Source organism: Vipera ursinii, assembly GCF_947247035.1.
Source record: "Vipera ursinii genome assembly, chromosome: 1".
Lineage (NCBI taxonomy): Eukaryota > Metazoa > Chordata > Lepidosauria > Squamata > Viperidae > Vipera > Vipera ursinii.
The window spans coordinates 62444676-62459472 of record NC_139512.1 but is presented as its reverse complement, the minus strand read 5'-3'; positions in this window follow the sequence as shown (position 1 = coordinate 62459472).

Genomic DNA, 14797 nt, shown 5'->3' with positions numbered 1-14797 from the left:
GCAATGCAAAACATAGTTGTTTGTTAGTTTTCAGTGGGTAAATGATTAAAATCCAACACAACAAAATTAAGTTATTGTCAATGAGCAGAGTTTCCTCCTGATACTTCAGGCTCATCTTAGTTTTGAACTATCCAGGTTAATTCACCATTCAGGTCTTTCCAAGTATTGATACTTTAGTCACATTGAAAACTGGCCAATATGAAATAATTTGGATTGAAATGGCTATTGTGGCTGTCTTTGAATAGGTTTTGCTGCTCTCCAACAACTGTTCTAAACATGTGTAATTCACTGGATGCTTATATCCCAGTAAATATCAGTCGGATCATCTGCAATGAATATAATTTTAGATCAGTACCTGGATCAGTGAATATGCCATCTAACAAAGAAGAGTAAAAAATTGTAAGTATTTTTATGATATCTTCAGACTGGATTGCAAACTAAAATTATCCAAATAAACAAAACAAAAATCAAAACATCTTTGTTTGTCTTTTTAATTATTTCCAGCCAAACAGAATTTTGTTAAGAATTCTCCTTTGTTAAGAGAATCATTTAGATCTTAAATCAAACTTTCTAAAAGCAGAAGTGAATTTATTGTGGTGGGAGAAGCAAACGAAAGAAACACAAAACTGAAAATGAGATAGTTTCAGCCAGAGGTCTCAGAGACAAAATAATAATAATCCTCCTATGGGATATGTTCGTAGTGGTTCAAAAGGTTGCCAACACCAAACTTTTACCTTCCTTTTTTCCATCATGTGACTCAAAATGATGCTATTTTTAAGAGGTTGGAAAGAACCTGCATGCCATCCTTATCTTATTCATACCTCCAATCAGCCAATCCACAAAGTAATACATAATCCCTAAATTACACTTTACCCATGATCCAGCATAATCCATGGCATATGTAGCAACCCCATGTACAAGGAAAACTTCACAGAGTAAAATAAAATCCTTCCTTGATTGAATGAAAAAGGAGGGCTGGATGTGACAACAGAGAAAATGAAACTTCATTTCCCTGAAGTGGTTTGACATCAGGCTCAGACATAATACGGTTTCTTTGATTTCAGTTTAGCATTACGTGCAAACCTAGTCATTGTAATTAATAAGCCTGTAATATATCGCTAAATGTTATGTATAAAAAGGACCATTATGACATTTAACAAGTCACAGTTTAAGTAACTAACTACGGTGGAAAACAGTGTTTGAACACTCAATATGTAGGGTACAAAATATTCTCTGGGTATATGCTTCCATGCAATAGAATGGGACTTTATTGAATATTAATTGATTTGTCTGTATTTATTCGCAATTCTTTTTTTCTTTTTTTCTTTTTTTAGCAAAGCAAGTGAAGACAAGAGAAGACTTTGGCCAGTCAAAATATTTGTAAAATTGTTTATTTTAAACGAGAGAAAAAAGTGGTATTTGATCAGTTGGTAGATTTTGAATCAAGAAGATTATGGTAGGAACGGAACATAAAATTACCAAAAAAATTGATATATTTTTTTTAATTTACCACCTATAGCAAAGCTTACCAGTGTTGAGAAATTGTAGCCACAATTTACCAAGTATACTCTAATCAAATTGCCATTGGTTAGCTATGTGCTATTTGACACTGCCTTCCTCTATTTTGAACCATTTATGATTGCCTATGATTTGGAATCATTAGTACACAATTCGTGTGTATGGTTTTTCTGCATGCATGGTTATTTCGGCTAAGACTCTGAATTTCACTCTTTATTTACATTAAAGTAATTATTACAATTATTTTGTAAATTATTTACAAAAAAACCCTTATAAGAACTAGATTTTTTTTTATTTCATTGGGTACCTTTTTTTTGCTAATGGATGCAAACGATTCAGCTGACACAACCTAGCTACCTGTAATTTTGATATACAATATTATAACATGAAAGACTTCCATCCCCTGAACGTCAACAGAACTTACTTCTAACTAAGGTTACATAGGATTGCTGCCCTAATTTGCATTCATTTAGATTGGTTGAATACGTTAAAGTCCAATTTTACAGTGATCTCTAAGTCTGAACTTTAATTTAGTTCTACTATTTTTTGCGAACAATAGAAAAGTTTAAAGTCTGATTAAATCTAGAGCTTGGGAAATGTTTAATAGTTTTAGACTGTACTGTATTACCAAATAAAATAGGTCTTGTTTTGGTTGTCCTATGCTTGTCTTTCTTGCATGCTTCTAAGTTCTCCTTGAGAAGGATTGACTGCAAGGGTACAGTACTGGATATAAACAAAGGGTTTTTGCTTGTTATTTTAAAGAAAAAATATAATGCACCTTCTATAGAAAAATGTGTCCAATATTTTTGCTTTTGCTGGTAAAGGTAATAACTGATGAGCACTGAAACATATTCTTTAATTTGTCTGTAAGCATTACCACATAACAAAATAAGCAACACTTTGACATACCTTGACGTACAAAATATTAAAAAGTGCACAGATATTTTAAATTGTTTTATTCTTGACACATCATATTTATGCTTTGAGCCCACCCACTTGCCTCTTCCCTCACCCACGTGTGTCCCAAGCATATTTCACAACATATGTGTGTAGCTCTTGACCTTATGATCTCATTCAGTTTGAATATTTTATGTAGAACCCCACTGGTTGCAAACTGTGAATCTGAAAGCTATTTTCAGAAAGAGCTATTTGAAAGCCTTCTTGAATTAATTAATTTTTGTTTTTTGTTTTTTTAAAAAAATGGGAGTATAATCCAAACAAAAATTTAATCCCCCAGTTTAAGTAATGCTTAAATCTCCCCCGCCCCCTCCTTGCGTCGATATGTTCAATAAATTGGATAACCATTCCCCAAAATGTGGTACTTGCACTGGAGCTTTTAAAAAGTAATGTAAAAAAAATAAAATTTATAAACTGCTATAAATAGTGTCATATATGAAGATATTTTTCTACTTTACCACTGAAGATATATTCGTCTGGCCACAATAACACTATTACCATACTATTTATTGTATATGAATCATTATAATATTTAAGAAATTTGCCATTTTAAAACATATAACTTACCATTAGTGCCTACATTAAATCCTGAAGTTATATTATCGTCCATGGAGAGTGACACACAATCCTAATCCACTAAAATCAATAGTTTTTGGTAAGAGTGAGTGAAAAATTGCTTTGCTAATGTGCTTCATTATGTGGTGTATCTCCAGGACTGAAGCATCATTCTTATACCCATTAAACTCCATGGTGCTTACTTCTAAATAGGTATGGATGTGAATACACCAAAAGGAAGGGGGCATATGGCTTTATACTAGCAAGCTAGAGTAATTATCTTCAGAAAACAATAGAACTGATTCTTCCCCTCTTTTCATATACAGCAATACAACTGAATATCAGAATCACACTTCTGTCACGTATTTATCTAATACAACATTGAACAAGTTACAGATTCTTTAAAATGATTCTAAAGTAGGATTCCTAATAAATAGTTGAAGGAATGTTGTAGAGATGAATGCCGTAAAATCATACACCACACCATACATTGACAACTTTTCTACAAATGTTTAATTATCAGCATTCAAACGTAGATAACTTTATTATACTGCATATATATATATATATTATTTAATATCAGGTAATGTTAAATGTATAATAGTTTAGTTACTCAATCTCCTAAAGGTCTTACATATTTGAATCTCTTCTTAGCTTATGAGAGAAACTGAGTTATAATCAGGTTTTGTCTCAGCCAGCTTTTCTGCATAACTTTCAGGCCAGGTGTGCCACTGGTCTATGTATTCTGTAAAATACCATTAAGTAAATCAAACATATCACAACATATATTTTTGGTGCTTCTCTAACAGAATTTATCTTGCTGGTATTCCAGATAAAAGTGAAACATATGAAATGTAAGACTGCCTGTTCTCAGGTTCTCTTATGTTATGGGATTGAATAGATTTGCTGTGAGTTACATTACATATGAAGAAATTAACAGTTTGATCATATGCAGGTCCCAGAGAACTAATTCTCATTCATTGTCAATAACTCCCACATTTTGAGCCACTAATATATAAACGGAGGTGAAAACAAGGCCTCCCTCAAGTCAAGGAGCAAAATTTCCAAATCCAGTGAAATTATTTTGGTACCTGATGCAGACAATGCTGTAAAAGTCATTCTGTCTTTCTGCTGCAGTTAAAGAGCAATCATAACAAATTAAATTTTTGTCAATTTTCTTTCTCTTTCTGATCCTTTATCAAATGTGCTTCCTGGTTGCTGATGGTAGTGTAGCCCATAATGCAGGGAAGAGAGAGGGAGAGAGAGAAAAGGAAAGAGAGATATTTTTCAATTAGCCTGTGAATTGACTCAAGTATATATATATATATATATATATATATATATATATATACACACACACACACACACACACACACACACACGTATGTATGTATGTATGTATGTATGTATGTATGTATAAACTTAGTCTAAACTTAGTCTAAACTTGGTCTAAACTTTCCTAGGAATATTTTTGTAAAACTATCACAAGATCTTGTAATCTTCCCAACCCCACCTCCAGTACTGCTCTTCTGTAAGGATAAGTGCTGAGGAAAATATCAGGTTGAAACTTTAGGGCATAATCATCTTAAAGAAAAAAGAAATAGTAACTGTGAAAGAAAATGAAACATATGGTTGGTTATAGGTGTTTTTTTTAAAAAAAAGTTTGAATCTGTATCAATTATTCTGTGGGGGTAACAGGGTTGAAACTATTCCCAGTTCTGAGTAACACCAGCACATAACAGCAAGTCTGAGAGATTCCTGACATCGCCAGAGCTGTTGGCTTGTTTTGTTTGCAAGAGTGGATGTGGTTCTGGGGAATTCCCCTCCCCTTTCTGTTTGCCATACTTATAGGTTCAAGTTTCTTTATTCTGCCTAAACTGGAAGTGAGTTAACAGACTAAATGAAAGCTAAATGGTCAAAAAGAAGAACTTACCAGAGCATCTTTTAAGAAAGAGAGGCTATCTAAGAATTGTTTTCCCCTTCCAGCATCATCACAACCCCCAGCATCCCTTCCTGTCCCAGATCCTGTTTATTTGACAACCCAATCCTGTGATCAGAAGCCCTTGGAGTTCCAGAGAATACCACCCTTGCTTTCCGGGAAGAATGGAGGTGGGAAGGTGGGCAGGGGATTTGTACTTTAATTGCTGTGTAACTAATGAAAGGGATGGAGTGCATTTGGAAAGATGGAGTGGGACATCTTGCTCAAACGGATTACTGCATTTATTTATTTTTTCCAGAAAGGAATGGAGGCTGGCAAGAACTAGTTCGGAATTTAGTAAAACCCTTCTTGAGGAATTTCTGTCCAGGGAAAACTCTTCAATTAATACAGATACTCATAATCACTAATATTCATTCATACTAATTTAGTACTTAATGGTTCTTAATAATACTGTTACAAATCTCTGTCACCCAAGCCTTTGCTTTCAGATTCTTCTACACCCTGGATTTATGCAGCTTGATTCATTTGTTCATCTGAACCAACAAAACAGGCCACTTGGTTGATTTCTTATCCTTGGCCCCAAAATTGCTTCGGTGCATTGAGCACGGTTACATCTGGTTAGTATTTGGATGGGAGACCAAGGGGAAATGCCAGGGTTATAAATTGGAAAACAGCACCATGAGTGAAGGAAATGGCAAAGTAATTTTGGATTGCATCGAGCAAAACAATGGGCACATGAAATCACCTGCTGGCTGACCGACCTCTGGACTCAAGGAAAGTTTACTACGACAGGATTGTCTGCAGGGAGGGATCAAAAAACTCAAGATGATGTCCACAACGATGCTGCTGCTGCTGTCGAAGCTCCATGTGGTTTTGTATGCATCACACCATCCTGGGTGTCATCCTGACTTTTTTTTTTTAACCCTAACCTGCGGACACCTCTGCAGAGGGAAATTTAGGCATCAGTTGAGCTGCTGGCTGGGAGAAGCGTTTCTTATCTGGTGTGTGAGGAAGCCACTTGGTGGAGGTGAGGCCACGTTCCTGAAACAAGGTGTCCATCTCTTGAGTTTGTCAGGGCTCATAAAATGTGCATCGATTATTCCAAGAGCCATTCATTATCGCCCAGAATGCTTACTGCAGCAATGGGAAAGGTTAAAAAGGACAGGTGACCTGCTGCCTGCCTGACACAAAGTCATTAGGTAAACGAGGTATTCATACAGGTTAGGATGAAGGTCAGTCGGATTGTACGGGAAGGCGGGGGATGAAGGTCTGCCTTGAGCTTGGGGAGAGGGGGAGACAAGCGCAGCAAAGGCAAACACAGCCCACCCTCCCAAATTAACCTCTCCCTCCGGTCCTCGGGAAGAAATGCAGCCTTATTCTGGCATCTGTCCGCCCCGCCGTTGGATGCTCGGAAAAACGGTCCGGCGCTCCGGGGCGGGCTCCTGGGCGCGGGGACGGGAGGTTTGGCGTCCCTAAGTCCTCTTTCCTCGCTTTCCCAAATAAAGAGGCGAAACTTGAAGAATCGCCTCATCACCACCGATCATAATCCGTAAGATCAAGTGGAAAAAGATGGGGAGAACGATACTTATTTACGTACATATTTCCCCCGCTCTAATTACAGAAATTAATCCTCTTATGGCTAAAAGATAAAAGTCCCAAGCAAGTCTTTGGATGTTTAATGGCATCATTTGTGGCCAGCCTGCCAGCCGATTAAGGAATAATTGTTAAATGCTTCGTGTTTTCAGGGGAGGGAAACGAGGAAGGAGTTTCCTCTCTAATCCAAAACTGAACAACTGAACATGGGATAAAATTTGGAGCGGCGGCTTTTTTCCACTGGCCTTCGTTTGATTCATTGAGCCTGTCGCCTCTGTCACCGTTTAGTTTATTTTCACAGGAGAGCTGTTCTCCAGCCTCCCCGTTCCCGCCATTCAGCACGCCGCAAAGTTTTTTAAAAGGAAGAAAGAGGGAGTTTGTGACAATCACCGTCCCACTTCCCAGGGACGGATAAATCTATTTTTTTTCTTTGTCGCCAATTAAAAAAAGGGGGGGAGGGAAAAGACACATAAAGCAAGCTCCAGCCGATATTAGCGGCTCCTTTTCCGGGGCTTCATTTGACTCAGTTATCAATTTTTTAGATTCCTGGGGAGTTTTTGGATGCCGCTGAGTAGTGAGGATACCATCTGTGGGAATTCACCCCCTGGAACCCCAACCTTTTTCCCTTTCCTATTCTCAAACACCTGCTTAATTTTCTAAGGAAGGAAGGAAGAAAGGAAGGAAGGAAGGAAGGAAGGAAGGAGGGAAAGAAAGAAGGAAGGAAGGAAGGAAGGAGAGAGAAAGAAAGAAAGAAAGAAAGAAAGAAAGAAAGAAAGAAAGAAAGAAAGAAAGAAGGAAGGAAGGAAAAGGGGAAAACCTGAATATTGTTCAGTGAAGAGAGTCGGTGGAATAAATTTAAATCCACACAGTTGTGGTTTTTGTTTCTTTGTTTTTGCGAATTCCTGAAAGGAAAGAAAAAAAAGAACAAAACATCGCATTACGCATATATCATCTGGGAATACTTAGGATCGAGAGTTGCGGTGGGGTCAAGTATAGCTTCGTACTCTCAGGCATTTTGGCCTGGGGAGGTGTTGCGGGGCTAAGTATGCTAAGAAAAGCGATCCAAAGTCACCAACAAACTCAGTGAAAAATGCCTCCCCCACCCCCACCCCCACCCTCCTCCGCGTCCGCCTCGCCTCTCTCTTTAGGCGGAAGACCCGCCACTTTCCCGCGCAGATGGGCAGGCAAGGCGCGCTCGCCTCCGAGTCAGCCCGGGGCAGCTGGAAGCCCGGGGCAGGCAGGCGCATCCTCCGGAAAGCCTGCGGGCGTTTGGAGACGGCTTGCGCGGAGCCAAGTGAGCTTTTCCGAGTCTCCGTAGTAGGGTATCCGCGAGTCGGTGGCCGATGGGTCGTTGCGGCCTGAGCGCTTTGGGGTTCTGCAGAGCGGAGCCGTCGAGCTCAGCGACATCCCAAGGCGCTCGGCTTGCCGGCGCGGCCGTTTTGGAGCGTTTGGAAGGCGGTTCGGATCTCTCTGCGCAATTCAGGGGATTCAGGCGGCCGAATCGGGCAAGGCAGCGCCCAGGTCTGCCGCAGCCCCTTTTGTGCCGCACGCGGCGGTTTAAGGCTCCTGCAGCGGGACTAAGTTGGCTTAGAAGCCCAAAGCGACGTCCAACAGTCTGGATTTCCACCGGCGAGGTGAGGCGAGGCGACGGCCTTCCTTCGGCCAACCCGGCAAGAAAAGCGGGACTTTAGGAAAACGGTTGGCTTGACCTTCTACTTCTGCTGGGATAAAAGCCCGGCGTCCTTCGAGGACTTTGCCAGGGTTTCTCAGCTTTTTTTCTCCTGGAAGAAGGAAGGCAAGGTTGTGGCAGGCAGTTGGAAGGAAAGTAGGAGATTTTATGTAAATGAGGAACTCCGAAATGTATTGCAATCCGGCTGTAATAAACCTGACAGTTTTGACAGTATTGACAACATAAATATATGTTGGAACACCGCACATTTCAGACACTTAAACCGATGGCAGCCATAAAAAAAAGATTCGACTACAATATTTCAAATAATCGGCATTGATGTTCTGAGCCATCAGTTTTATACCTCCAATCGATTCCTCCCTCTTTTCTTCTCCCCCCACCCCCACCCCCACCCCCGTGACCGGTCAGTTTTAAGTAAAAACCCATCGTAATTATTTACGCTATTGCCAATGACGACCTAATAACTGTTTTCAATTAATTACGGCAGAGCTTAGCCTCGGCAGGGCCGTCACCAAAAGGCCCTTTTGCAAGTAGCACAAAATCACCAGGATTACTTTCTCCGTGCAGGGCACCGAGGGGGAGATTCATTAAAAAGAAAATGAAAAGTGCAGTCAGGCGACCCGAGTGCTGGAGAGAGAAAGAGCTGGACAGGACTGGCCACTAAGTGTATCTTTCTTTCTTTCTTTCTTTCTTTCTTTCTTTCTTTCTTTCTTTCTTTCTTTCTTTCTTTCTTTCTTTCTTTCTTTCTTTCTTTCTTTCTCTCTTTCTCTCTTTCTTTCTCTCCCTCTCTCTGTCTTCTCTCTCTTCTTTCAATTTTTTCTCTTTCTCTCTCCACATAAAACTGGCCGGGTATTTCTGACACCAAGTTTCCGGAGCCAACTTGCTTTTCCCGAACTGACATTGGCCGGCCCAGTTCAGAAATTTCGTCTCTCCCAAATGGGGCTTCCTTTGGGATAGGCCTTGGGCAGGGTTGCCAAAGGAGCCTATAGGAGATGGAATCCGGGTCTTTCCGGCACGACCCTTCCATTCCTTTGACGCGCAAGCCTAGGCGGGTCTTTTCCCAAAGGGAAGCCCATTGAATGGAACAGACTTTCCTGCCCAGAAAACGTGCAAAGCTAGCTGAGATCCATGATTAGACCCAAGGGAGAAAGCATCCTAATATTCCAGTCCTTTGGGACCGGCAGTTTGAGAGCGCTAGGATGTCGTCGGGTTCAAAGAAATCTTAAGTTCCCCCTGACGCCGAACCGCTTTTTTAAATGAATCAAGCAGCCCTTCTGCCGGATTAATTTGTCCTGGCCTCTTTTTCCACTTGACGAATAGTTCTTCTTCCTTTCCGCTCTAAGGACCGGAGTTCGGAAAACGAAACTGCGCTGGGATCCTTTTCCTTCCTCCAGATCTAGCATACAAAGGGCGGGCGCCCCCCTCCCCGCCCCCTTGCCTTCAACCCGAGGAGAAAAGGGTCACCTTACGCCACAAGGTCCGGCGCTGCCTGGAAGTTAAACGGGTAACAGGGACGGGGATTTAATGAGTGCGTTTTCTGGCGTCGGGAAAAGAAAAAAAAATATCCTACGATGGATTTTGGAACGTTAGAAATTAACGCTGAGCCACATAAGAGGGTGGTGGTGAGGAGGAGGAAGAGGAGGAAGAGGAGGAGGAGGAGGAGGATGGTATAACAGGCAGTATTCAAGGGGAGAGAAGAGGGAGGAGGGGAGGGGAGGGGGAGGGAAGGAAAAGAAAGCCGCGAAAGCCTGCTTCCAATCTTCTGACATTCTGCGGTTAGGGAAGTCTTGGTTTGGAACCAAGCGGAGCATCAGCACCTTCCAAAACGACTTCCAGTTGTGTAGCCATTTACCAGTACAAAGAAGATGGGGGGGGGGGGAAAGCAGCCGTCTTGAGGCGCTGGGGAGAAGCTTGAAAGTTTTGCTGAAATGGTTGGAGTCCCGCCAGATAGCGCTAGAGGGCTGTTTATGGAATCGCTTCTCCCGTTCAGCGGGACCTTCACAGAATAAACAGGAGAGACGAAGAAGTGAAAGGAGGGAAGGACGAGGGGCAGCAGCCAACTCCACAAGTGCCCTGTTAATTCCTAGAAGTGTTTGGGAAGTATAATAGAGGGTTGTAAGTGAATAAAGAAACTGGAGTTCGTGTTGATTTTGAAACAGAAAAGGAAGTGGAGGAAGAAAAAGGGAAAGGGAAAGAAAGGATCCAAGAAGTAATTTAACCAGGGCCCTCCTAAACCAGCTTTCAAAGGGGCTCCAGAGAGAGCCCTGGAAGAGAGGTCAGGAAGAGTTCACCTGATGAGCAAGGCTTGACTTTTTTGTGGAAGGAAAAGATTTGGGAAAAGTAAATCACCAGGTGAGAAAAATGAAAGAGAAAGGAGGAAAAGGGGAGAAAAAAAGCAGTGTTTTCTACCTGCAGCATTTCAAAAGGTAGAGAACGGAGTCACTATAAAGATAATATATTAATATCTCCATAAAATAAGTTAAATATTTTATTCCATACTTATTTGCCTGAGCAGAGTGATCTTTGATTGTCTGCAGTGCAGGATGCTGAGGGGGGGGGAGGGGGAAAGAGAAAAAATGACTTCCAGAATTTAATTTCTTCCTTTGCAGAAATCTGAAAAGGGAAATCATCAAGCCCAATGAACAGCCCAATCTAGTCCAGAAACAAAAATATGTGAATTTCAACCGAAGAATTTGAAATATAAGTGGACTAAGATTTGTCCATGGCATCCCTAAGCATCCCTAGTTCTTGGGTCCATGTTAGAGCTAGAATTTGGAGAGAAAGAAAAAGAAAAAAAACACAAATAAGAAGCTACTGCGGCATCCTGACTATACTGAAAATTCTTTCCCCCCCCCCCAAATTCAGGGGGGAAAAAACCTAGGAGATACCTAAACTTTTAAACAATCCCTGCCTTTGATCTGATTTGTTCCTTGTTCCCATTTTTAGTCACATTTCAAACTGAATTATATAAAAATAGCCATAATTTCTATGAAAAAAAACGAGGGCACTTCTTCAAATGTTATTTGCTTAATCCAAAAGCAAAAGGAGGGGGGGAATCCCTTCATTCTGGCAAACAAACACTGAATAAAGTTACAAACAAGATTATGCCTGAAGTTATTTGTCCTTCTAGTGAGGTGGGGATCTGCTAAGAGATGTAAAAACAGCTAAGAGGATTTAAGCCACGCGAATTTAATAAACCTGATTTAGTTGCATATACTTTTACAGTTAGAAATCCTAAATTGATGGTACTAGAGAGCACTTATTAGATTGTTTCAATAGCAGTAAAAAAAACAGTATTTATGGATTTTATTAATATCTCATCCCAGCTTATTTTCTCCAAATCCTTTTCTATTTACAGAGAGCAAATTTGAAATAAAAAAATATATATGCATACTTACTTTCAGAATCGACCGTGTTACCTGTTGGGCGAGTCACATTTGCAAAAAAAAAAGAGCATGTTTGCAAAAATAATAAAAAGACATCCAAATGGTCGAGAATGATGTTATCATCCTTTGCAAACGTCAGGTTGTTCAAAATACACTTTGATTTTCCTCTAAGAAAGAAGAAGCCGGTTGGGAAGTTTGAAGAGATGCTGGGTCTCAGTATCTATATTTGCTCTAGCACACTTGCAAAAAGCAAATTGGAAAGGATCTTTAGCCTACCGACTGTCTCTGTATTGTTTTTCTTGAAATGGATCTTTTGCCCTTAATGAATCCCAACACAGTTGGACAGCTCCTTCCCGGACACTGAGAACCCTCACCCCAAACTGACCCCAATTTGACACCACAAGATGAAATTTTACCGCCTGTTAAAACCATTTCCAGCAGAAAGAAAGAAAGAAAGAAAGAAAGAAAGAAAGAAAGAAAGAGAAAGAAAGAAAGAAAGACAAGGGTTTTGGTGTTGGGGAAAGAACTGACCGTTGACAGAGATACATTTCTAGACAGGATTTCTAATTTGATGATGGTGGTGATGATGGCGGACATTACTTGGGATTTTTTTTTTAAAAAAAATATATGTTTGCATTTTGCAACAAGATCAGTTATCTTAAAATTTATTATAGCTGCAGTTCCAGGAGAAAGTCCCACTGAAAATGGAAGGCCTGATTTCTGAAGAAACTTGCTTTGAAATGCAGTAAGAATTCACAGCTTCAAGACAAATATTCTACCCATCCTGCCACAGCCTCCTCCAAATGTAACTATTTTCTCCCCTTTTGAAGTTTGATTCAGAATTCCAAAAACAATTGCTTATATGGCTGGTTCTCAGATACCTACCTGAAGATTTTTAAGAAACACGTGACAGAAATATTTTTTTTTAGATTGTTCATTAAAAAGCATGAAAGAAATCCCTTTTTTTTGTTTTGTTTTAGATTTGTCACAGAAAAGAATGGAAGACTTTGTAATCTTTTTGTTGTGGTGGTGGTTGCCTCTTTGTTTTAACATTCTTCAGGGTAACTTCAAATCTCCCAGGAAACTAAATATATATATATATGTATATATCCTGGCATTTTAAAAGAATTGAAATATAACAGGAATGATTCGTTTAAGGAGGGGAGAAACTAAAATGAAAGCAGCTTTACTGGAACCAGCAAATATCTCTTCCCGGTAACTTTTTAGATTTTTTTTAAAGGTTTCTAGTATACGAGATCTTTTTGCAATAATATTCATTTACTGAACTCAATACATTCAGCCTTAGTAGAGGAAAATCGTTCATGAAGCTGCATTTAAAAGGGGGGGGGGGGTAACTGGCAGCAAAACCGTTCCCATTTCTAGCTAAACCGATCTAAACTGAGATAAATATAGCCCTGGTCGGGTAAGTTTAGTTTTTTTTCCTCCTTCTGTTTTTAATAGAAAACAGTTTTTAAAAACTGTGACCTTAACGAGGAAGTGGGTTGACGATATTGCAAACAATGCGATTCCCGAGGAATTTAGGAAAGTGACAATTTCGGAAACAGGCAAGGGGGGGGGGAAGAGAGAGAGAGAGAGAGAGAGAGACCCCGCAGAAAGTCCATTCCTGACAAAGTAGATCTCTTTTTAAAGCAATCTCTTAGAAAGGTTCAGCTGCAAAAGTAGGAAAGGATTTGCATAACCCACTGCTCTATAGGTCTCCGGGCACCCAAAGGATTAGCCAAGTATTCATTACCAAGAATGTCTTGAAACGCGTTACCGATTTCTACGACAGAGAAGAAAATACGGTGGGACTACCCACCCACCCACCCACCCACCCCCGAAGACGTCCTTTTTCCAAAAGAACCGGTTTAAAGGCCACTTGAAAGGAAGCGGACGTGCTGAGGGCGGTTTTACTCACCTTTCTGCACAGAGCCGGCGAATCAGCCACAGAGGGTAGCGGCTGCTCCGGAGAATAGCTTTAATCTTGGAAGAGGTCTTCTAGAAGAAAAGAAAAGTGGGGAAGGGAGAAGTGGAGAAGCAAAAGCAGACAACCCCCCCCCCCCACTCTCTCTCTCTCTCTCTCTTCCCACCCACCCTTCGGCGCTTCAAACGAGCGCGCAGGTCAGGCTTAAAAGTCTCGGCAGTTCTTTTCCAGGCTCTTTCGCCTGCCCGTTCGGGGGGGGGGCGGGGGGGGCTGAGCTCAGGCTGCGATGCCTGCCAGGGCTTAAGCGCTCCCGGGAAGCGAAGCCATTGCCCCGGTGGCGTTCCTCAGCCCCTCTCTCTCTCTTTTTCTCTCTGCTCTCTCTTTCTTTATAAGCCAGAGCTGATATCCCGCAGACAGCATTGTTATGATAGCTCATTTAATCAAACTGTTTAATTGCTCCGGTAATCACTATCATCACCGCAGGTACTCAATCATTCATCATTTTGGAGAGCTTCGTTGACCTCGGGAGCTAGTTCCCTAGCCCAGAAAAGACTGGCTGCCTTTTTTAGAGTCCTCCCCTGCCTTTCGGCAGATTTCGCTTTTCCTCCTTAACTTCGCCACCCCCCCCCCCCCGTGACCTGCCCTTAAGAACGGTCTCTGTCTCCTCCTGTCCTTCTCCCACACTCTTTTTCTCGCCGGAATCCAGTTTAAATGCGTGGCTGCCGCCGCCGCCGCATGTATGTATGTACGAGGCCGTAACATTCACAAGTAGATTCATAATCATTGATAAATCCCACTATTGCCAGGATAGTCTGGTTTAGATTTTACGTGTGGGGAGAGACAGAGAGAGTGTGTGAGAGAGAGAGAGAGCAGGAGCGAGGGAGAGAGAGCGCAAAACTGCAGCGATCAATAGTTTGACCATTGCTCCTCCCCCTTAACTTGAAGCATTCCCCCCATGATTGATGATCTCGGGTAGCTTTAGTAATTGACTGCTCTGAGGTAAGGCATGTTTCAGTTCCAGCAAAGTGATTGGAGGAGGCTGCGCACACACGCACACACACTCACACACCAAAATTAACGCGGTAGGTAGAGCTTGTGGGTGCCTGTGGGAGAGAGGGGGGGGGAGTGAGAGAGACGGGCCGCGAAAGTCTGCTGGGTGTGTTTTCAAAAGTTCACTTGGTCTTAGGAACCAGAGGGCACCATCGCACTAGTTCTGCAGAATAACGGCTGCAGCT